At 46.6% G+C, this 18,778-nt stretch overlaps 1 protein-coding gene across 2 annotated transcripts in view; it reads right to left on the reverse strand.

Annotated features, from left to right (window-relative positions):
• ZNF395 (zinc finger protein 395) overlaps positions 1–11,549 on the reverse strand; it is a 43,706-nt gene extending 32,157 nt beyond the window's left edge. Inside the window, exon 1 of one of the 2 annotated variants that reach the window (XM_058670063.1) lies at positions 11,435–11,549. The gene's annotated coding sequence lies outside the window, so the exon portion shown is untranslated. The other variant, XM_004579091.2, reaches the window with a different exon arrangement.
• Positions 11,550–18,778: the final 7,229 nt, after the last annotated feature.

Raw genomic sequence — 18,778 nt, forward strand, 5'->3', positions numbered from 1 at the left:
AAATGAAGTAGCGAATAAAATTTCTCTCTCTCTCTCTCTCTAACTCAAGTAAAATGAATAAATTTAAAAAAAAAATAAGTCCTCAGGAAGCACAACAACTATGATATTAAAAACCTACTAAGTAACACTAATCTACGGTGACAAAAATTAGAGATTTGGTATTTTGGGTCATAAGTGGGGATGATCTGGGAGTGACCATTAGAAGTATCTCTGGAAATGTTCTATTTTGATACAACTGATTAAATAGCACACTTAAGATCTAAGCATTCTGCTGTAGGTAAATTATACTTCAATTAAGAAAAAAAATCGGGCCTGGCAGCGTGGCCTAACGGCTAAAGTCCTCGCCTTGAATGCCCTGGGGATCCCATATGGGCGCCGGTTCTAATCCCGGAAGCTCCGCTTCCCATCCAGCTCCCTGCTTGTGGCCTGGGAAAGCAGTCGAGGACGGCCCAATGCTTTGGGACCCTGCACCCGTGTGGGAGACCCAGAAGAAGTTCCAGGTTCCCGGCTTTGGATCGGCGCGCACAGGCCGTTGCGGCTCACTTGGGGAGTGAATCATCGGATGGAAGATCTTCCTCTCTGTCTCTCCTCCTCTCTGTATATCTGACTTTGTAATAAAATGAATAAATCTTTTTAAAAAAAAAAAGAAAAGAAAAAAAACCACACTATATAAACAGTTTCTCTCCCGACAACTGCACCAGAGCTTTGACTGTCCTATCAGACACAGGCAGTCTCTGTGGTGCTGCAAAGGAACACGAATACCATGGCGACAGCCACCATCAAAATAGATAAGATTAAAATGGATAGGGGACACAGGAATTGAAGAAAGCGCACCAAAAACAATTCATTTTCAGCAGAAGAAAAAAAATAGAGGGGGTTTTTAACTCCTCCTGCACTTTGAAAAACAGCATTAAATGTGGTTATTTATTACTAAAAGGTTGTACGCCTTCCCAATACTCAGAGTATAAGAACAGTTGAGAATTTCATTTTTTTAGCATACTTTGCTTTTATGTGTATATAGACATATATGTTTTATATGTTATATATTACATGTGCACATGTGTGTGCGTGTGTGTGTGTGTGTGTGTGTGTAAAGGGAACAACACCATAGCACTGCAGCCTAAGCTACTACCTGCTCCGCTGGCATCCTATACTCATACTGGTTTGAGTTCTCACTGCTCCACTTCTAATCCAGCTCCCTGATAAGGAGCCTGGGGAAGTAGCAGAAGACAGCCCAAGTGCTTGCTCGGGCCCCTTCACCCATGTGGGAGACCCAGATGTAGCTCCTGCCTCCAGGCTTCAGCCTGAACCAGCCCCAGCCATTGGGGAATGAACCAGCAGAGAGAAACTCTGCTTCTCTCTCCCTCTGTAACTCAATCTGTTAAATAAACAAATACATCTTTGAAAGAAAAAGAAAGACAGAAAGGAATACATTAGCTTTTTCCCCATACCCACTGTTACACAGCCCGGGGACTCAAATCACAGATGACACAGAGTACAGAAACAATACAGACCCAAGCCCAGCATTAGCAAGTGTATAATAATTTCAACCTCATTTCTAAATGACCAAAACCTTCTATGCAGCCGACATTCGTCTAAAACTCACTTTCCTTCAGTCGGTGCACTCAAAATGGCCTTATTCCATGGGAAAAGCAAGCACTTCTTGCCAGAAAAGGGATTTTTCCAATACCAAACTGTGACCATGAATCACATGGAGGTAGAAATCTTGTGATATTCTCCAAAGATAAGATAATCCTCTCTTCTCTTTATAGAACTCTCTAAGAAACTGACTGCGTGATTTAGCCTCTGCAATGATACTAAACAACAAAAAACAGTATGACAATCACAACACAGCCAGTCCAAAAATACAAGGAGGAACCTAAAAATTGTAAACAATCAGGGTGGATTCTTAATAAACCATTCTTAATAAGCAGTTTCAGCACAACTAAAAAATCAAACTTTCCACATGTAAAGCTATAATAATTAACATGTAAGGATAAATTTCATACATAAAACCATATAGTTATTGCTGATATAAACTAAGTGTATGGAAAATCCCAATCAATGGTTTGTTTCCTCTTTGTTTTTTAAGATATTTTTTGTTTTTCAGAGAGGGAAGAGAGAGGTACAAAGAAAGGGAAACTTCCATACCACCCATGGTTCACTCCTTCAATGGTCACAATTCCCAGAGCTGGGCCACAATGAAGCCACCCAGAGGGGACCCAGGAGCTCCATCTGGGTTTCCCACATGGGTGGGAGAGGCCCAAGTACCTGAGCCACCTTCCAGTGCCTTCCTGAGTGCATTGGCAGGCAGCCCATTCAAATGGCAGCAGATGCAACTGGCACTCAAGGGGACGCCAGCATCGCAGGTGGCCGCTTAATTCACTGTGCGAGAAAGACAACACCTTCCCCTCTAAAAGTTTCTTTAGATTAACTGTCTGTCTTTGTTGCTTATGCTAGAGAACAATCAAAATTCCAATCTCATTCCTGATGTGAGGCTGGCACTGAAGATGCTCTTCTCACAGCATCAATCCACTATGTGGAAAAATTAAATCAGAAGCAGATTTAATCCAGATCTCCCACAGCCGAGCACAGGACCCGGCACCCAGAGGCCTAAACTTGGTCACTGGACTGAACAGGACAGACATCCACATTATCCTTCCTTATGTCCATCTATTTTGTATGAAGTTTATGTTCATTATAATAGCTTTCAACTGATCATAATAGCTTTACAATTCTGGCCATTTCCTCCATGTTCTTGCTTCTAAGGACCAAACTCAATTTTTAGCAGCCTGATACCATCAACGGCATTCTGATACCCCTTGTGATGGCTCTTTTCATCCTTCCTAAAATGGCCCTAGAAGAATCACTTTATAGGCACTTTTTAAGGAGCCACCATGATGAGGTCCATTCAAATACTATGGCATGGGCCCAGTGCAGTAGCCTAGTGGTTAAAGTTCCCGCCTTGCAGTGCTGGGACCCCATGTGGGTGTCAGTTCTAATCCCAGTGACCCTGCTTTCCATCCAGGTCCCTGCTTGTAGCCTGAGAAAGCAGTCGAGGACATCCCAAAGCCTTCGGACCCTGCACCCACATGGTAGACCCAGAAGAGGCTCCTGGCTTCTGGCTTCGGATTGGCTCAGCTTCAGCCATTGCAGTCACTGGGGGAGTAAATTATCAGATGGAAGATCTTCCCCTCGATCTCTCCTCCTCTCTGTATACCTGACTTTCCAATAATAAATAAATAAATAAATATTCAAATATTATGACACCAGAGAACTTCTACTCCGTGTTATCTCTCTGTTTTGACAAGTCACATCATAACTGACCACAGGAATTGGAAGGGATGGTAAAGACCAGCCTAACTGCTAACATAACATCTCTAATCAACAGCATTCAACCCTCCTTGGATACCTCCAACAATGTGAAGTTTACCACTCCCTTGACAAGCATTTTTTCTACTGCCAGATCCGTCAACTAGAATATCCTTTTTGCACACTGCTTTGAAATCTGCATTCCCAGTCTTGAGACTTACAGGAAACCATCAACTTCAACAGAATCACCCTACAGGTAAGGAATCTTAGACAACAACCACTCCATAGTTTTTTTTTTAAAGATTTATTTTATTTTTATTACAAAGTCAGATATACTGAGAGGAGGAGAGATAGAGAGGAAGTGGAGCCGCTGGGATTAGAACCAGCGGCCATATGGGATCAAGGCGAGGACCTTAGCCACTAGGCCACGCTGCCGAGACCAACCACTCCATAGCTGAAGAATCAGAAGCAACAAACACAAAAGCGGTGGTCTCACCTTCTGATCACATTCTCAGGAATAAAAGTAAGTACTTTGGCCTAAATCTGATACCCATGAAGGGGCCACTAGGCATCCACCTCTGGAGTATATGCCAATCATTGCTGACCCTGCATCATTCTAGGATCCTTGATCAACCAAATTGGATACACTCATGTTCTTTCTAAATCAGGGCTCTTCAGTGGTCTGTCACATCATCAGTTGAGGTCATCACAAGTGAAGAGTTTAACTGATCTGGTTATGAACTAGATTTCATTTTTGAAAGCCTCATCTCACTCAAGGCTCACAATGAATTCATGATCAGGGGGCCTGTGCCATGGCATAGTAAGTTAAGCCTCCACCTGTGGCAACAGCATCCCATATAGGCACCAGTTCGAGTCCTGGCTACCTACTCCACTTCTGATTCAGCTCCCTGCTTGTGGCCTGGGAGAGCAGAGGAGAATGGATGAAGTCCTTGGATCCCTGTCCCCAGCCGGGAGATCCAGAAGAAGATCCAGGCTTCTGACTTCCAACCATACCAGCTCTGGCCATTGGGGGCCATTTGGGGAATGAACTATAGGATGGAAGGTCTCTCTCTGTCTCTCCTCTCTGTAAATATGCCTTTCAAATAAAAAAAATAAATTCTTTTTAAAAAGTGAACTTGTGAGCAATAGAAAAATTCTCGAGCCCTTTTCTCATGTGTCCTGTCACCCCTCAATGGGCCTACATCAACTCGGGTCAGGAACTGTGTCTCCTTTGGTAACTAGCAGCTACCAGTACTTGGCACACAGCAGGTAAATACTTAAGACTGTTCACAGCTTAAATCTACTTGATCCCATCCTGTTTATAAACAATAAAATGTTTTTAAAATAGTAGCTTTTTGCCATTGTGGAATATATACACAATATAAAGACCAATAAAATTTCACAATATAAACAAACCTCACAAATATCTAGAAGCAACCAGTATTGATATTTTCATATTGATACTATATTGCACATTATTTTTCTAACACTTGAAATCATATTGTGTATGCACCATAGCTCAGTATTCCTGGGTCTGGCATGGGAGAGTAACAGGCTAATCCTCTGCCCGTGGCACTGACATTCTTATGGGCAGCAATTCATTTCCCAACTGTCCACTTCTAACCCAGTTTCCTGCTTATGGCCTGGGAAATCAGCGAAGGATGGTCCAAGTTCTTGGGTCCCTGCACCTGTGTGGGAGACCCAGAAGAAGCTCCTAGCTCTGCCCAGGCCTGCTGTTGTGGCCATATGGGGAGTGAACCAATAGATGGAAGATCTCCATCTCTCGCTCCTTCTCTCTGTAAATCTGACTTTCAAATAAAACTTAATAAATATTTTTTGAAAGTATGACTAAATGTTTTCCATGCCTTTATAACATCCCATTATAAAGATATAAAGATTTACTTATTTGGAAGGGAGAGTTACAGAGCAAGAATGAGAGACAGAAAGAAGCACATCTACTACCTACTGGTTCATTCCCTAAAGGACCACAACAGCCAGGGCTGGGCCAGGCCAATGCCAGGAGCCGGGAACTTCTTCCCAATTGCCTACTCCAGTGCTAAGGTCCAAGCACATAAGCCACCTTCTGCTTTCCCAGGCACATCAGCAGAGAGCAGGGTTATAAGTGGAGCAGGTGGGACTCTAACTGATGCCCACATAGAATGCCAGCACTGCAGAAAGCAGCTTAACACACTGGGCTATAGCACTGGCCCCATGCCATTGAATATTCAGGTCATTTCCAATGTTTCACCATAGTTTTTGTTTTAAACACATATTTATTTTTATTGCAAAGTCAGATATAGAGAGGAGGAGAAACAGAGAGGAAGATCTTCTGTCCGATGATTCACTCTCCCAACTGACCACAACAGCCGGTGCTGCGCCGATCCACAACCAGGAGCCAGGAACTTCCTCCAGGTCTCCCACGTGGGTACAGGGTCCCAAGGCCTTGGGCCATCCTCGACTGCCTTCCCAGGTCACAAGCAGGGATCTGCATGGGAAGTGGAGCTGCCAGGATTAGAACTGGCACCCATATGGGATCCCAGCACGTTCAAGGCGAGGACTTCAGCTGCTAGGCCACTGCACGGGGGCCCACAGTTTTTTGTTTGTTTGTTTGCTTGTTTTAATCTCTGAAAATTTCCATGCCTAAAACTTCTACATTTTGGAGAGAGCTTCAACTAAGTCACCATTAAAAGAAATTAGCAGAATGTATGAACATCTCGATATGTTACAATTCAAAATTTTAACACTAACTTATTTTATTTAGCCCATTGAACCCCATTATTGAACCCCATTCTACCCTTATTGAACCCCATTCTGAATCAATTTATCTGCTAAATAAGTAACCCCTCCTATCCCTGAGCCACCAGTAAATGAGACAAACACACCTTCTATATTTTCATCCACATTGAACAAACCAAGGCCAAGAACAGAACCAATGCTACAGCTCTTTCAGTCCTTCTGCAGGCTCACTCAGAGCCAATAAGTCATAGCCTTTACACCAGGCTTGCCAAGTTAATCACATCACGTAACCCATATTTTACCACTTACGGCTGACTACATGGAGCATCAGATCTAGACTTCACAAAGGTCAGAATGTACCACAGCTGCTACACTAGTCCGGCCCAGCAGCCAAAACATCATAGGAAGCATCAAATGGATATGATTTGATGAAATTCAGCTGACTTCTGGTTACCCTGACATCCTGCAGCCACACATCATTAAGAAAACACATTTCAGTTTCAACTTTCTTTTCAATGCTACAAAAGCAGTACTTTTTAAGGACTGAATTCTGTCCTATATATAAGTTCTCCTTCCTGTCTCTCCTTCTCGCAGGGTGACTCTTGGTCAGTCCCTACCACCACTCATTCACCTGGGAAGGGCTCTGAACCACAGATGGTCCTGGACTCCTCCAGGTAAACTGGACTGTTTTGGACCACAGAGACCTGAACTCGCTCACTTCAGCCGGTTCTCACACCAGGGCTTGTTTTCTGGTAAATTAACACCTGGAATTGAACCAGCAATGAGTCTGCATCATGAGGCTCTCTGGATCCTGGATGCCTACCTCCTAGAAGAAAGGAAACACAAGAAAAAAGTGGTTCAGCTCCTGTCCTTGCAAGTCCTTCAGTACTGGCTCACAACCAAAGCTGAGACTCAACTGTCATATGGCATTTGGTGGCTGTAAATCACATCTCACCAAGTAATGAACCCAGTGTTACTCTGAGAGATACACACCAAAATACACACCACCTAACATAGGCAGCCAAACAGAAAATGACGATGGGTGAGAGATTTCGGGATTGCTAGAAATTTGCCTCTCTCTACAGAATACAGGTCAAAGTCTTCTCTGATGAATACCATTCCCATCAGCACAGAAATATGTCCAAGTTCCAGCCAGCAGCTCCTCACAAAGTGCAGCCTGACTTGCCTAAAACAAATTCACTGAACACAACTATCTCAGATTTCATAATGTCAGACTCTCACTGTAACCCTCCAGGGGCCACCTACAGCCCATGACAGCAACCCCCAATTGTCTAGCAGCATTCAAGTCTCTTGAAAACTGGGCTAGTAAAGCCAAACGCCTACAGGACTAAACAGAGAATGTAAAGTGATTGCATGGAAGCAATAAGGAGGACTGGGACCATGACACCTAGGGATGTCTGCTGTCCGTGGCGAACAGTCACTACTCAGCTTGAGACGACTGCCAGCTCTGCTCTTTAAAAACCCCCAGATGCAGAAGTTTTCTGGTATCTTCACAAAGTTTGGAACGTTTAGACAATCCCAACTGAAACATGTCTGCAAGCTTCAGGTCACCTGTTTGCAGTCTCTACGCTCCATCAGACCCCCAGCTGCCCACCCTGCTCCTCCCTGCCCTCAACATGCATCCTCTACTCGCTCTCCCACAAGCACACAGGACACATCCCTAACTTTAGGCCTTTACTCACCCTACCCCTCCCCACCTATGCCACACCGTGAGACACCCTGAACAGTTTATCCCACACTTCCTGCCTTATCCCAAAAGGCTTTTCTAAGTCACACCAACACAGGGTGCTCTCTCCTTCCCTGAATTCAACAGCTGCTTGTTTTTCATCTTAGCATTTAACTGTCTTAACTTGCTCCTCAATCAGTCACTCCACCCAGGCTACAAACGTCTTAAAGCTTCCCCCACTTTCAGCACTAGGAAGGGTAGCTTAGTCAGTACTTCATGCATGTGAAAACTCTCTTGGTGCTTGTCAAATAACGGATTATGATTCATTAGACAGTGGTTATAGCAACTTAACGGGAGACAGCAGCATTATTATTTTTTTTAGTGAAAAACCACAGCATAGAAAATAAAAATGGCACAGGAAAGTGTACCAGCAAGGAGTGGAGGTACTTCACAAACTTAGAAATTTGTATGTCCATGATTGCATGTACTAGGTCATGGTGTAAATTTTCTTAATGTAGGTCACTGTCAAACCAGGCAGAAAACAATGCTGCTGCATAATGAGCAAGTTAACTCAACCACTGTTCCACGCAATGATTTTTTTTTGGACGGTCAAATATTCCCTATAAACAAAAAGTGCCTGACCCATGGCCTACCTCCAGGCCCCTCCTCAAATCCTCCTCTCAGGGTGGTTTACAGGGGGCCAAGTAACTAAGTAATTACATTGGCTCATTCTGCAACTTTTTGCAACTATTCTTCAAAATCAGATGTTGCAAGATGAGGCTTGGGGAATTTCTTCAACAAATCACCCTAAGACACCCTTGCAGCAAGAAAGCAGAATTTAGATCTTAGGAAAAAAGCAGCATCGGGCCTCTTCCACCTACACGTTGCCTGCATTCTGAGAACCAGCAACCTGCTTGGGTGGGGGATGGCACAAGCCCTGGAAAAGGTAATATCTCCGGGTCCCAAATGCCGTTCCTCTCCTGTAGGTGCAACTCCTTCCCACCACATGCATGGGACTGGACTTTCAGGCCAATCTGAAAGTCTCCGAGGAGGGTAAAGTTCAACACATTTCAAAGCACAAGGATTTACAATGTTAGCAAATCCTATCCTAGTATCCTTCAACCTCCAATCCCACCCTCAAGATTAGAAGAATAAACAGCTCCAATTCCCCAGAGTCACTTCTCCAACCTCAAGTTCAAGACCAAGTAGCCTCCTTTGAAATACAACACAGGAAGGCAGAACAGAAGTCCTCTGATTTCAGATACCAAATCCCACGCAAGTGACATTCTCTGCCACCCACTTATGACCACAGAAACTCCCCACGTGTCCTCTGAGAGTCTTCTCACTCCTGAGCCAGAGAGGCAGATGCTGGCAGGCCACCTATATTTGGATATCTTGGCAAACAGGAGAAACTTTCAACTTTCTCTATAGCCTGAGTGTCAATTACTTCTCTCTGAAACACACATTGCTGATTTCTCAGGTTACCAACCACAGCAGCTCCCAGGCCCTGGCGTATAATCAATTTCCTCAAAGAATTAATTTCCAGTCATCTCTGTCCCTCACCCTGCCCCTGTCAACAGATGATTTCCACACTACTATTCCTAAAACCTACCTCCCTTTTTCCATTGCTAATTAACACCAATCTAGAAAGTGTGTGCTCCACAGCTCCAACAGTCTGCGAACTGATCTGTCTCCTTAACACTACTTTCCTAACCCTTTTGTTACATCACGTCCCAGCTCAAAAACCTTTCATATTTCCCTCAGTACACACAGGGAGAAGTACAGTTTCCAGTCTGGCTTTCTAGGACTTTCACAATCCCAACCATTGTCCCTGTCCATTTTTATCTCCTACTGTTCAGGAAACATTCCAACATGGCCAAGGCCATCTCTCCGGCATCTCAGGAAAGCCCTGTTCATTTCTCACCTCGTGGTCCAGCTCAGCGATCTCATGTCTCCCAGAAGACCCATGCTGGCAGCCCCTGGCCACAAGCCCTTCTCTGACCTCCAAAGCACCTATTTCTACGATCCCAAGTGACACTGAACTCTACCCTACCTGGAGATCTTGTTTCACCAGCCCAAGTCTGCAGGGTCTGTTCCAGGCCATGACAAGGCCTAGGGGAAAAGCATATGTGTATTCTTTTGTATCCTCTCTCCCTGAGCTACCTGCAGGAACTGCTGCTGCTTCCTCGGAAACTGTTACCACCTGTTAACTTCCAGTTCTCTCTGGGCCTTGCCTTACATGCGTGACTTATTCCAAACCTGAGTGTTCTCCAACTCCCTTCCCAACTTCTCATACTTCCTTTACTTAACTCTGTCCCCCAGCATTCACACCACGTAGGAAGCCAGAGCACCTTGACTTGAGCTCCCCAATCACTTCTAACCAATCAGGAGCTTTCCAGTGTTCTAACAACCATCTCCCAGAGAACCTGGCATCCCGCTGAGAACACTGCTGCTCTTCAAAGGAACCTGTGGCGTTGACCTTAAACTGCTGTTTCCTTCTGTTTCAAGTTCCTTTAGACCAGGAACCTGTTTACATAACACCTTAGCAGGGTGGCAAGAAAACCTTCAGTACGTGTTGATCACCACCTCAGAAGCAAAATGCCCCAAGTACACCTTTCCAGGAAAAGAGAAGTAAAGAAAAGGGGTGGGCTGGCAGGTATCCCCGCACCTTAAGGCCCAACAGGTGCGAGTCCTCCGGAACCACCTGGGACCTGCTCGGGCTGCCTGACAAAGTGGGAGGTGGGGCCGCCCCACAGTTCCTGGCGTGTGGGCTTATTCAGATTTCTCTGTCAGACCCAAAGTGAAGGCGCAGAGCCCCAAACTTCAAGGCAAAGAAGAAAACGCAGCCTTTAAAAGTGTTTGCACATGACAAACTCTGAGCGGATACCCCGTTTGCCCACAGGGGCACCGTTCAGTGAGCGACCAAGCGTATGGCGGAGGCGAGGCAGAGCGAGAGCGCGGGCTGGAGGGGTGTGGTGGCTAGAAGCGAACAGAGGGTGCGGGGAAGGCAGCCCCGGCTGGTGGAGGGCGTGTCGTGCCGCCCGTCCCGCAGCCCAGCGCCGCTTGCTAGCTCGCTCGCCGGAGTGTGCAGGGGCGCGCGCGGGGCGCGGGGAGGACTGGGCAGACGGCCCAGCCGGAAAGGGGTGGGAGGGGGCAGGTTAACCGGTTAGATTCCCTCCGAGGGGCGACTCTGAACCAGCTCTCAAAGTTGGGGAGGGGGATCCGATGGGAGTGCTGGCGGCGGACAGATAAACAAGGTGGCGCGCTAGAGAGTGGGCGGCCTCTCCCACCCAGCCACCCAGCCACCCGGCCACCCAACCGGCGCGGGCACTGCCGCAGCGCCCCACCCGCCGCTGCCCTGAACACGCCGGCCTCCCGGCCCCCAGGCCCCGCGGGTCGGGCCCGCGCAGCTGAGCTCAGCGTGGGAAGTTCCCGTCCGCCCCCGTCCCCAGGCTGCAGCTCCTGCAGCGAGATCCCCGGCGCAGCTCACCTTGGCCCGCCAAGAGCGACAGCGCGGGCTGGGCGGCTCCCGCTCGGAAGGCTCGCCTCCGGGCTGCAGCTGCCGCGGCCCTGCCCGCCCACCCGGCGCGGCCCACGGCCCCGCTCCGCTCCGGCCGCTCGCCCGCCCGCCCGCCGAGGATCGGTTCGCGCCCACCTGGCCGGCCAACCCTCCCTCTCCGGGACACTGCGCTCACGTACGCGGCCGCGGCCACAACCCGGCCCGGATTCCGCGCCAGGGAAGGGAGCGGAGGAGCGCGCCAGCCTGCCAGCGAGCGAGTGAACGAGCTCGACTCGGGACACACCCCCCGCGCCGCCTTCCCCCCCCCCTTCGCGCTCCCCACCGGCCCCAGGCACCGCGCGCGCGCGGCCTGCACGCCCGAGTCCTCCTCGCGCACACCGCGCTGGCACGGGATACACACCCCCAGCCGCCCGTAGACAGCCGGTGCCCAATAAGTGCCTGAGAGGGAGGGGGGCGGAATGTCGCTCCCCCACCCCAGCACATGCGCACTTGAACCTGACCGAGTTATGACACCCCCTCCGCTCCCCATCCCCGCCCCCAAATCGGAACCGGCAGCTGCAGCCCCAAACCAAAGTGTTTGCTTTTTTTCACTGAACCTCAAACCGAGCCAAAGTTTCTGGCTGTTGTTTTTCCAGGCCTGGCTCTGGGTCAGGCTTCTCCGAGAGAGGCCGAGTTCGCCCCCAGGGCGGGAAAGGAAGCCAGAAAGCTGGCAGGGGTGCTGCGGGCCGGAGCTGGGCGGGGGCCGCTGGGACCGGCAGCGCAGCCCCAGCGCTCAGAGCGTGTGCGATAGCGCAAGTGGGAACGGGCACCGAAAAACCAACCTTCCTATTTGCCTTCTGAGTCGGTGTTTTCTGCCCCCCACCCCCATCTTATGACATGTTTGCTCATTTGTGGTTGTAAACTGAGGCGTTGTTTACTGTTTCTGGAATTAAAAAGGAGAAAGTTAACTATTAGCCTTCCACCCTTATGTAAACAGTACCGGTTGCTTTTGGCACCGTTGGACTCCCTTTTGGATAATTTGTAACAAGGAGAATTGAAGCTGTTCCATTGTGTCGCTCTATGTTTTTCCTAGATAAGACCAGAGCCACAACGGTAACGAGGAGGCCCCGTGTCTATACTTGGAAGCATATAATTTATAATGACGCAAACTTCAATGAATAGGAAAGTCGTCATCCCTTTTCCCCAAAAAATGCTTTAAAAATAATTTTTGCACATAAATTGTGCATTTACAACTCGCTTTCAACTTCAGGTTTGCTGTTTTTCTTGCACCAAAGGCAGTGTGAGTGTGCTGGGAAGGGCTAAAGTCTGGAGTTGGGCAAGCCTCACATGCAATCCAGACTAAACTGTATGATCTAAAGTAGTTTCTTCATCTCTGTAAACCTCAGCTGTCTATGCCTATCAGGGATTCCCTTACAAAGTGAAATGAAATTAACATGGAGGTAGCACCGCAGTCATAGCAAACAGTGTTTTCTCTCCCCCTACTCCCAATCATTTGCTACAGAAAATGATCTAAGAATCAAAATTCCTATAGGACTTTGCTTCTTAACTTTGCCCCCAGGAGACAAGTGGCGATGTCTGGAGACATTTTTAATTGTCACATTTTGGCTACAGACACAGAGTGGGTGGAGCTGAGGGATACAGCCAGGCTCTGGCCCCCAGGAGGAATTGTCTGAACTGTCAACAGTGCCCTGGCTGGGAAGTTCTGCACCAGGAGGGTCCTGCTCTCCATTAAGTCCCTAAATACAGGTTCTACCTTTTCACTCTCAACCTCTGAATGCTGTAGTTTTGCCTTAGGGACAAGTATGCAACCATTAAACAATACACAAAGCCTTCCCCTCACATGAGCATGCAGAGATGAGAATTTTATATGTTATTGTTAAGGGAACATTTTAGTTCATAAAAGATGTATGCCCCCTTATTATTGAGGTATGTATGCATACATTACATACTAATGCTATTCATAAATACCTTTCTGTTCTTTGTTCTTCCCAAGCAGAGAGTGTTCTCATTTTTGAATGTGCACTTCTCTTCCTACTTTCTGACCTCTCCTGAAGTTTATAGGATGATCCCTGCCCCCAAGGAACACACAGCCTCCTTGGAAGTGGATTCATACACATGCAACAACAGGGGAACAATGCAAGGATAACATATAATTAAACTTTAATTGCAGTGCCCAGATTAAGGTACTCAGAGGAAAAGGAAATGAGTCCCCAGCAGCAGCAGCAGCCCTGAGGCTGAGGTGTTCAGGAAATGTTGGCTGAATAAAGTGAAATCTGTAGTGATGGTTTTTCACACAGGTCGGATTCAAGCGTGTGTATGATGTTCCATTCCAGCATTTAGATTGCTGGGTCTTGGTCTTGTCAATGGATGTTGATGCCCGGCTTGTGACCTTATTTTTGATCAAACATCAATTCTAGGATTTAACAAAATGGATAAATTTCCTAAAATGAACTGCACTCAAGTCAGCACACTCGTTGAGCATCTGCTGTTGGCAAGTGAGCTGAGAGTCCCTGAAGTTGAGCAGAACCCGTGGCTTGTTGTCTCTGAGACAGTATCTCACAAACAGGCATATGCTTTCTCCCAGCATGTTGGACATATACCCCACCCCTTACCCTTACCTTTTTTTTTCCCTGCAGGTAGCTACTTGTTCAGTGTGTTCCAGACTTATGCATGTGAACACCAACTCAGAGAAGAGGTTCCGTCACAAATACTCATTCCCAAGCATGCACTCACCAAGCACTCTACACCGTTAGCTGGAACCCCTACCCTGCACAGTGCACACATGACACAAAGCAAGATGGACTCAGGACATCACTGGTTTCTGGGTCTTGTCCCTGCTCACTCTTCCCTAGTCTGTTCTATCTCAGCACTACGCTTGCCCTTCCTTTAGCCCACACCTTGGCCCCCTAGTAAAATGTAGGCATTCTATTTCCATCACATCATCTCTTCAGAGAGTCTACCCTGTCCACCACTAGCTGAACTTAAGCAAAGCAGATCCAGGCCCTGCCTTCTCTTCCCAGCTTCTTATCATATGTACACACATATAGGTGATGTGCAAGGGCAATATGAGCCTAAGATTGCCACTGTCCCCATTTCCCCAATACAACTGTTTCCAGGGTTGCCTACCTCTGATCCACTTATTTCCTTTTTAAATTCTTAACTGTTTGAAAGGCATAGAGACAGAGAGCGCTCCATCTCCATTCCCCTAAATGCTTGCTGCAGGTGGGATCCGAGCCAGGCTGAAGTCAGCAACCATGAACTCAATCCAGATGTCCTCCCATAGGTGACAGGGGTCCAGGTACTCAGGTACTTGGGCCAATGTCTACCTTCCCAGGTGCATTAGCTGGAAGCTGGATTGGAAGCAGAATAGCCTAGGCTTGAACCAGGGCACTCCAATGTAGGATACCAACATCATGAGAAAGCTTAACCCACTGTCCAACAGTGCCCATCCAACCCTCTCTACTCTTCACCTGGCTGTTCCTTCTCATTTTTTTCGTGTCCATCTTAGGTGACACACCTATGAGTTGGCATCCTGTAGACACCATGGCTGAACAGGGTGTCTCCCTTTTGTGTCCAAAAGCTCTGTGTGCTGACCCTCAACTCATTGCATTGAAATCTCCATTCTCATGTCCCTGACTCTCCATAAGACTAAGCATTTTGTGAGGACAAAAAGTGTGCCACCTTCTCTATTGCACATCCAACACCCAGAACAGTAGTAAGCACTCAATAAACATCTGTTAATGAATGAGCTGTTGATTGGTGGTAGGAGACAGATCACAGTGCATGCAATCCCTGGTTCGAAGCATGCCTTGGCTGCTCAGTGGATTCCCAGCCCATTATAGTCCTGCTAACCCTTTCTATAAAGTAGTTTGAGGCTTAAAGAACCAACTTGCTCAATTTAAACCTCACCTAGTTTGCTGAACCCCAAACCTCATCACTCATAACCTATTTGGTATCTCCATTTAGATGTCCAATCAGCTCTTCCAGGGACCATGTTTAAACCCCAGACTTTTGATTTCCGTTCAAAATCTGCTTCCTCTCATTTCAATAAATGTTGAATTCATTATTCTAGTAGCTCAGAAACAAAAATTTGGAGTCACTCTTCTTTCCTTTTTTTTTTTTTTTGTTGTTGTTATTGTTGTTTTGTTTGTTTTTTGTTTTTTGTTGTTTCACTTGCTTAAACTCCAAAACCCTGCTGGTTCTATGGCATAGATCGAAAACCTGACTAACAGCTCACATTTCCCTATTCTAGCCACCTTCTTTCTACCCTGCCCCCTGGTTGACTCTGACACCAGGGTCCACCATTCCTCCCTAGATCACAGGGCTCCAAACACACAGACCTCCTTCTGTTGCTTAGAGACACTCCCAGCCAGGCTTTGCCTTGGCTCTGCCTTTGGGCTGAAATGATCTTCCTCCGGATCTCCAGAAGACCTGCTCCTTCGCTTGAGTCAGAGCTCTGTTCAAAGTATCCTTGTGAGAGAGAGAGACATTCTCTCAGCAAAGATCTAAGGCAGCACCACACCATCTCTTTGACTCTACATTATATCTCTTCTTCGCATGTCACCACCAGTATGGCTCCATCCTCTCCACTGTAGTTCAGAACAAGAACTTCATTTCTTGCTATTCACTCATGAAATGTAGCACAACGGTGTCTGACAAGCAGTAGGCATTCATTGAATTAACGTCAGTTATAATCAAGGATCTGGTTGGATGAATCAGAACTCACTCCTGAACAATTACTTCAGTCGTGACTAGTCCTTCCAGAATTCAGAACATCCTGGGTCCAGGTGGCCCAGGTGTTTGCCACTCCGCTTCTCATTCAGAGACCACAGTTCTAAAAATAGTTACTAGGACTGGCACTGTAGTTTTGTGGATTAAGCCACTGTTCACATTGTCAGTATTTCAAACTGGCACCAGTTCTAGTCCCAGCTGCTCCACTTCCAATCCAGCTCGCTACTAGTGCACCTGGGAAAGCAGTAGAGGATGGCCCAAGTTCCTGAGACCCTACCACCCATGTGCGAGACCCAGGAGAAGATTTTTTTTTAACACTTATTTTATTTTATCTTATTGGAAAGTCAGATTTACAGAGGGAAAGAGAGACAGAGAGAAAGATCTTCCAGCTGCTGTTTCACTCTCCATGTGGCTACAATAACCAGAACTGAGCCAATCCAAAGGCAGGAGCCAGGAGATTCTTCTGGCCCAAGGCTTTGGGCCATCCTCTACTGCTTTCCCTGGCCACAAGCAGGGAACTAGATGGGAAATGGAGCTGCCAGGATATGAATTGGCACCCATATGGGATCCTGGGCATGCAAGGCAAGGACTTTAGCCACTAGGCCACTGCACTGGGCCCCCAGATTTTGGCTCCTGGCTTTGGCCTGGCCCAGCCCTAGTCTTTGCAATCATTGAGCGAGTGAACCAGTGAATGAAAGATCTCTCTCTCTCTCTCTGTGATTGTGCCTTTCAAGTAAATAATATTAAACGGTCCAGCATGACTGTTGTAGTCACTTGGGGAGTGAAGCAGTAGGCCAAAGATCTTTCTGTTTCTCCTTCTCTCTGTAAATCTGACATTCCAATAATAATAAAAATAAAGAAATCTTTTTTAAAAAATAATTAAAACAAAATTTTGAAAATAAAAAGTTTCTGTAATGCAACTTCAATGTGTGAAAGGAGTAATACCTTACTGCTAATTTTATATGCAGAGCATACTCCATATTATTCTTTTAATTGATAAAATTCTGATGTATTTTAATGGTCAAAAACAGGCCCACAACCTACTTGAAGTATTTTTATTCTACAAAACATAGGAGTCAGGAATTCTAAAAAGAAAATGATTCGTAAGTGTGCCTGGGGCCAGTGACATCCTCACTCTGATCTATAGGGCTTTCCTGGATGAGGAGGCCTTTGCATTCCGTTGAAAAGAAAGGACTGATTGGTTGCAAGGAGGTTGTTCACAGCTTAAGGGTATTCCTGAAGTATCTTGCTTAGATCCGCACAGATACAATTTCACACAAACAAGCCCCCACATGTGTAAAGTTACACCCCAGAGTATAAACTCCCAGATCACTGTCTGTTTCTTCCTTACTCTACTGAAACTCTGAATCTGTGCAAAAGTTCATATTCGAAAGGAAAGTGAGAGACAGAGAAAGAAAGGAGAGCTGGCTTTGGGAACACGGAGCATGAGCCTAATGACTCCGGGTATGAAAGAATGTGTAAGCCTGGGCAGGCTCTATGTGCACATCTGGTTTTTTCCTTTTATGCTTCTATGATTTCTATGACACAGGAAATCCATTCTGGAACAACCCTGTCTGCTTTCTAGTGAGTGCATTTTTTTTAAAATGGGGATTAAAATTATGTTTATCTCACTGTTCAGAGAAGGATGATAAAATCCAGAACAGTACCATTCTGAGGGTGAATCAGCAGCAGCTTCATCCAATATTGTGCCCCCAGGGAGGAACTGGTAACTGAACCTGGAGGAATGGAAGGCCACAGGGGGGGAAAAAAAAGATGCCTGCACAGGCTCAAGGCTATGTGAGCCGACTCCCACTCTGAAGCATACCAGGTATGGGAAAATACCATGTGGTAAAAATGCCAGTTCAGCTCAACTCACCAACTATTTCCATGGTTCCAAACCTCACTGGAAGCCCTTCCCCATTAGGCTTCTAGAAAGTCAGTAGCAGAAGTCCTTTCACAGAAGTCCTTTCACACGGACGGAAACAGCCAGCTTGGCCCAACCACAAGAGCAATAATACAAGATTATGTAAGAGAGAAACGGTATCAAACAAGGTAGCTGCTATGGTTGGGATGTGGTTTGTCTCCCCAAGGGGTGTTTTGGAGGCTTGCTCCCCAATGTGGTGGTGGTGGAAGCTGGTAGAACCTCCGTGAGGCAGGGGCAGGAACAAGTTGGTTAGGTTACTGGGAGCTTCAGGAAGAGATTAATACTGGTCTCATAGTGGGCTGATTTTTGCAATAGTGAGTGGTTATTAAAAAAAAAAGTGCTAGCCGTGGGCCAGCTTGGTGGCACCGTGGGTAAGCCACTAGCAGCATTTTATAAACTCTGGTTCAAGTCCCAGCTGTTTCACTTTCAACCTAGCTCCCTCCTAACGCACCTGGAAAACAATAGAAGAAGAGACCAGTGCTTGGGTCCCTGCCACCCACATAGAAGATCTACATGGAAAAAAACAAAGCAAAACAAAACAAAACAAAACAATAAGTCTGGCCCCTGGATCTTGCTGACTTCCTGTCATGCCAACCTCCAGTCACTTATATCTTCAGCCACGAGATAGAAGAGGCTATACCAATGGGGAAGCCCAGCCTTGGATATTCAGTTTCCAGGATTGTGAGCTGAATAATCCCAGCCTCAGATCTTCTGTTAGAACAAACACAAGGGCAGAAACAGGGAACTTTAGATTTAAAGAAGACAAAGATATACTATAAGGGGAAAACAGAAGGTATAAGACCTCCTAGAATAGGACCACAAGCAACACTGAAGGCTCCCAAAAGAGAGAAGATTGAGCAGAAATAAA

The sequence above is a fragment of the Ochotona princeps genome, chromosome 11 (assembly GCF_030435755.1).
Source record: "Ochotona princeps isolate mOchPri1 chromosome 11, mOchPri1.hap1, whole genome shotgun sequence".
NCBI classification, from domain to species: Eukaryota; Metazoa; Chordata; class Mammalia; order Lagomorpha; family Ochotonidae; genus Ochotona; species Ochotona princeps.